This window comes from Ruditapes philippinarum, unplaced genomic scaffold (genome assembly GCF_026571515.1).
Source record: "Ruditapes philippinarum isolate M1 unplaced genomic scaffold, ASM2657151v2 ctg1636_1_1_1_1, whole genome shotgun sequence".
NCBI lineage: Eukaryota > Metazoa > Mollusca > Bivalvia > Venerida > Veneridae > Ruditapes > Ruditapes philippinarum.
In genome coordinates, this window is record NW_026863136.1 from 190,602 (window position 1) to 197,221 (window position 6,620).

Here is a 6,620-nt window from a genome sequence, read left to right on the forward strand (position 1 = left end):
CCAATGAACGAGCATCTAAATATGACATTTCTGTCGATTTCACTTTCACTGCCGTCACAATATGTAAACCCCAGCAAAAATGAGCCAATCAATGGGCATGCTCTGGAGTGCGGGTAACTAATACCCGCACTCCAGTTAACGCACTGTGCATGTATATGTATACGATTTAACCCTGACACATTTTCAACAGAAAGGTCCCCAAACTATGATACAATATCACTTTAATGTATAAAGATGTGCACTAACTCTTAGTCTGTGGCGGCAACTGATTCTACCTACGCGATCAGTGCACAGAAAAATAATCCAGCTCACCCGTGCCGTAGGTTGTAACGTCTGCACTGTTTGCTATTCAGCCAATGCTTTCTTTTTACATTTTCCTTAAATGCTGGATAAATGTGTCTAGACTGAAAAAAAATAGTCCATTTAAGATATTTAGTGTTGGAAAGGTAAATTAATCAATTGGATCCATCTGAGGTTGATACCATATTATGTTAATCCAAGAAAGGTAATCTCTACATAGGCGATTCCTTTGTTGTAATGCCAAGGTCACACTGTCCAGAAATAAAACACACGACTATAAATTCTTAATATCGTCCGAATTTGATTTGCAGCGAGCCAACATCCAAAGCAAGTACTGTGCCTTAAGAGGGTTCCTCGAGGTCAACATCCAAAGCAAGTACTGTGCCTTCATAGGGTTCCTCGAGGACACTGAAATAAGACACTCGAGAGCACGAAGATGATAATTTTTTATACGGGATGTTTATACTCGAGGATTGTGAAGGCCAAACGGATAGTACCTAATTGCTCCACAACGATGCATCGACATGACGATACATACGAACTAGGTCAGAAAGGTAACGCGACATTGCCATAATGCAGAACTTTACATCTTATTACCGATTTAAATGTCCAGGGTTCGCGAGTTATACCCTAGCCACTTTAACTAAATTTACTAACAAGTCCCCGGATGATACATTAAAAATCAGGCCCCATGTAATGTTGGCTCACAAGAACCAGTAAATGTTGTTTCCATTGAAATGGAGTTTTGTACTTTGCTCCAAAAATCAAAATTATTACTGTCTTCTGAGGGAGCCGCATATTTTTTTCGAGTGCCGCCTATAACAAAACGTATCTCACAGAAAATATAATTGCTGAAAAGAATACACAAAACTAGTAAATAAACAATTGAATTGTCACTTAAATTTTGAGTTTTATATTTTATGCCCCACTCAAAAAGTTAGAGAATTTTGTAATATACTGCTCCGTCCATAAGTCCTGTTATCGTTTTCCAAAGAAATAAACGGTGGTTAATGTTGCTTTGCAGGGACATTGCTAATAGTACGTAAATGACCCTATGGATTTTAACGTCAAAGATCAAGGACACACTGACACTTGGTGTAAAAAGCCTTTTCCTATCAATAACCTGAGAAGATTTAAGTAATTGTTTAAATAACTTAATAATCTGGAAACAAAGTGACCCCTCGGAAGCATTAATCACAACAAAATTACATGAAAACTGCACTCGGTTTGATTGAGTCTGTACATGAGGGATAACGAATAAGTGCAACATCCCTCACGCCCGCTAGCACCGGCTTTAGCGGTACTCAATTCTCAACATTTAATAGTGCTGGCATCAATGATCCCGAAGGACCAGAAAAATATAACAACACTGATGTGAAGAACGGGTTAACTTTTTAGTCCGATCAATGCCAAGACCACAATGACCCTTAGTGTAAAATCCATGTCAGACCAATATCTTCATACGTAATAAGCCGTGCTTTATTTAGCTAAGCAGGGACTTGATCTGAAAGAAATTAGGTCACAGTACAATCATTTTCCGACAAATTACTTGATAAGAAATAAGCTTTTGTTTATGTTATTTGGCAGAAACCTAGGTCAAAGATGCTGGTCACGGTGATTGAACTTTGTCCGATCAATAACTTAGAAAGAAATAAGTTATAGATTAAAGTGATTAGGCAAAGAAAGAAAAGATAAAAAATTAAACATACCTTGTCATTTCTCCATACCCCCTTTGATCACATTTACATTCTGCTCCTCCTCGTTCATCCGGTTGTAGTTAATAGCTGGATAGCTTAGTGTGATGAGATTTTGTATGATCACACAAGTTGTGATGCTTTGTCTACATGACTCTGGCATATGATTCGTTGTTCTTTACAAAACTTTAAACTTCCAAAATCATCCTCTGTAGTGTTGAATAGAAACGTCATCGCCACGTCGTAATTGTTTTGATTGTGGTATTTTTGTTTTCCTCCATTTGATCTTTTCCTAAATGGGTTGTTCCAGGTCTCGTAATTGAACAACTTATAATACACTTAGAATATGTTGCACAATTCTCAAATTTTGATGTATGTCTGTAATTTGTAAACTTCGTAATGTATGATCCCCTTTTTAGTAGTCCATTCTATTCAATTTCGCCCATTGTTTTCTCGTTAAGGGCACATACATTCTTTTTACTAGGGGGCCATAGGCTACGAATAAAACGAAACTGTCACATTGAAAGTATTAGTCACCGCCACATGAAACAGTTTCTTGAGTTTCCAAATTCTAAACATAAATATTTTCTGTTTAAAAAACTGCTACATCCGGTGCGAAGTGGGGTAGAGGGTAGCTTGCATCTACCACTGCGGTCAATGACTAGGGTCAATCAAACCGAGCCTGCAACATTTTATATTTGTCGGGTTTTTTGTGTGTTCTTTAAGGAATCCATTTTCTCTATTCTAATGAAGCTTTCGGTGTATCTGATCAGATGTATAATCTTAAAAAGAATGTTTCAGTAGCTAGAAGTATGTTGCCTATTGAACGCTTTTGTTTTCCTTTGAATTGTCATCTTCGATTTTACAACTGATAAATTAGAATTTATGATCATTTTTCGTTCTTTAAAAACATTGAACGCGCATATTTACATTTTTCAAAGTATAGTTGAGTGATTGAGTTGAGTTTAATGATAAGTGGACACAAACAAATCGTGTATGTTCGTCGTGTATTCTCTTGTAACAGTATTAATCAGTGATGACAGACAAGCGTATTTCCTGTAGACTAATTAATCTATCTTTTAACTTTTTGTAATTGCCATCGCACGTCTTTGTTTCAGATTCAACGCACGTAAGATCGCATTTTCTTTGATACTTCTACATTGTTTTATTTCAAAGAACTTATGATCTTTGCTAGGTGTCGTAATGAGGAAAAATGAAGACGTTTTTAAGGCAGATTTATTTGTCTAAGATCAGTGACAGGTTTTGGCTTCACATATATACATTAATAATATTGAAGGAAGAAAGAAGTAAATAATCGTACTTGCGTGATTTTATTTCCTGGTGAAAGCATCCCTCTAATGCCTAGGTCACAAATAAAACGGGCGCCGTCCGATTAAACGATTTTTATAAAATCGGCAGATTTTTTGATGTCGTGGACGCCGGGCGATTTTAAATCTGATACCTTGCGTGGTCACGAATGAAACAGTCGTCGGGCGATTTTTGCCGAGTGGATTTTAGAGAAAGAATTGAACGGATCAGGCGGTCGCCGCCCGATGTCCGTACGGCGCCTGTGCGATTTAAAAGTGAATCGGACGGTTGCCGCGCGGGCGCCGGGCGACAATGACTTTTTATGACATCCTAGATAAATCAGCCAGTTGTAATTATGCCAGCAAAGAAGTCAGCTGCCAAACCCAAGGGGAAGGCCAAGGAGTTGGTCCGTGTTGTTGACAACAAGTCACCAACGGCCAGTATCGAGGCCGTAGAAGGCGAAAATCAATCAGACATTCGCATGGACATTGAAGAAAAAAATCATGTTTACTAGTATTCAAAAGAAATTCACAAATATATTTTTGAGGCAATTACAACTTCTTCAAGCTGAAATTACAACAAACACAAGCAGCCCGGTCGCCGGATAACAAAATGATGACCGCCCAGTGCCTGTACATGAATCGTCCGGGTATCGGGCGATAATCGTTTGACTACTTAGCTCTATTCAGGCACCGGGCGGGGCCCGGCCGATGTCCGCCCGGACGCCTTTTAAATCGTACGCTGTTTTAGTAGAACAAAAAATCGCCCGATCAAAAAAATCATCGCCCTGTCGCCGCCCGGCGACCGAACGATGTCCGCTCGATGATATTTATACTCAGTGACCCCAAAAATTATCGTCCGGCCGCCGTTAGCTTTTAAGTATTACTTAAAACTCGAAGGCGCCCGCCCGATGAGCAAAATTTTCAGCTGCTGCCGTCCGATAGTCACTGCCGCCGGACGGACGCTGGCCGATATTGCGATTTTTTGGAGAAACAGACGCCGCCCGGCGGCATTTTCTTATTTGTGACCTAGGTTTAAGATGAGTATAAAATTATTTGTCTGAGGCTGTATCATAAATGTGCTACGGTAGATGAATAACACGCAGAGGATCACTATATGAGCTGCGTCACGACAAAACCAACATAGTGCGTTTGCGACAAACATGGATCCAGACCAGCCTGCGCATCCGCGGAGTCTGTTCAGGATCCATGCTTTTCGCTTACAAACCCTTTTACAAGTAGAGAAACTGATAGCGAACAACATGGATCCTGATCAGACTGCGCGGATGCGCAGTCTGGTCTGGATCCACGCTGGTCGCAAACGCACTATGTTGGTTTTGTCGTGACGCGGCTCATATAAAGTTATAAATAGTAAATATTTTGAAAGACTACCGTAAACAGTTCTGTGACGTAATGACGTGATAATTCCCAAATAGAGTTTTTTTCTAAAACTGAATATTTCTAGAATAAATTGTTACATTATGCCATGAATAATCAGAAACTCAATTTTTTGTTAAAAATGTATAATTAAAAAATAATGTTTGAAAATCCATCTATAGTAATGTTAACAGTATATATGTACACCAATGGAAACTGTGGAGCCGGTGTCATTGACGTTGTTCAGGTTCTTTATTTTCTTTTGTGTCTAGATTTCTGTAAAATGATTCAAAGAATTAAGAGCAAACGCATAGAGAAAAATAATCGAAACTTAAAATAACATAAGAGATAGTTGCAGGTTTTGACTTTTATTTCTAAATGCATAAAACTACTAATAAAACAAAGAAACAAACATACTACTAATATAGGAGACAAAGCCACCACCTGAAACTAAGCACCTAAGAAACAAAATCGTTTTCCACATTCTATCTAGTCTGCCCCTTTAATCCACCATTTAGAGTTATAATTACCATGTGCCGAGCAAGTTGCCTTTTTCTTATTTGGAAAATCTAACTTCAGATTATAAAAAAAACAGTATTTTTATTTAGTGAGAGACTACGAATGTATATTTTAGTAATAATGCCATTTATGTTGATAGGAAAATCTGGCTGATGGGTGACTTTTTATGGACACTCGACAGAACATCGTTACCGCTATTAACAATTACCCTAAGCATGAACAAGCCGGCAATCCCAATGAAGAGTTCTTATAGAACTACTTTACTTTATCTTTTAAAATGGAAAGGGTGACACAAAAGATTTAGTCAAAACCTTTCATGTCACAGGCGACATTTTAATTGACCCATACACGGCACCGTTACTATGTATACATAATATCATTTTGCAGACAGACTAATAGTAAAGTGTATTCGGTTGCCATAAAGGTCCTTAAATTTGAGTAACTTGTGTTTAATATGCTTGATATATACGGTCTATTCCTTTGATACAAAAACAGTTTTCAAAAATTTACAACAATTGAAAACAGTTTTAGTCTTTGATTTTTATAAATTGCTTACAATTAGAATGCAAACTGGAAGATGTGGTCAAAATACATTTCCACATTATGAAAGATACCGTCTTTGTTGTATAAATATTAAGGACGGGTGCCATAATGTAAATGTTCATAGAAATTAGCAAAAAAAAAAACTACTATAAAGGACCTCCCATGATAAAAATTATTAAACTGATATGAAATAGTAATATGAATATACTTCTTAGTCTAGAACATAGAGGAATCATTAAAATGCAGAAATTTCATTGTTAATGCTAACAAATGGTAATTCTAGAAATTAATTAAGTACATGCAAAAATGTTGATCCTCAACAACGTATTATTTGAAATCATATTTAAATAACGGCACGTGACATTGATTTTTAAATATATTTCTAACGTAATTCAAGTTTGTACTGTAAATATATTGTATTGATTAATATGTTTTACTATTTTGTATCATAATGTACTCAATCGCATCTTCTCGGCTCTTTAAGTTTAACTTCGGATAATCATTTATATAATGTACCATGTACAAGTCGATATAATATTATGTTCTGTTCTGTTGGTAAACTGTTGAAAGTTTTTGAAGAGCATTTGTAACAAATGGCAGACATTGTACGTCGTATTATATTGATACAGCTATCTATTAATTGTGCCCTACAACATATTTCCAAAACAGACATTGAGACATGCAAATATGCATTAATTTATACATCTGCATGTATCTCATATTCGTGACGAATGAAAATAAATCGTGGAAATAATTGCGCGATATCTTAATATGGATCATTTTTGTCTAGACTGGTTATAGAGACAATATATTTAGTGGTTTTCAGCCTAAAATATCTAATTATTTTCAGTGAAAAAAGTTAATGAATATAAAAATGTCA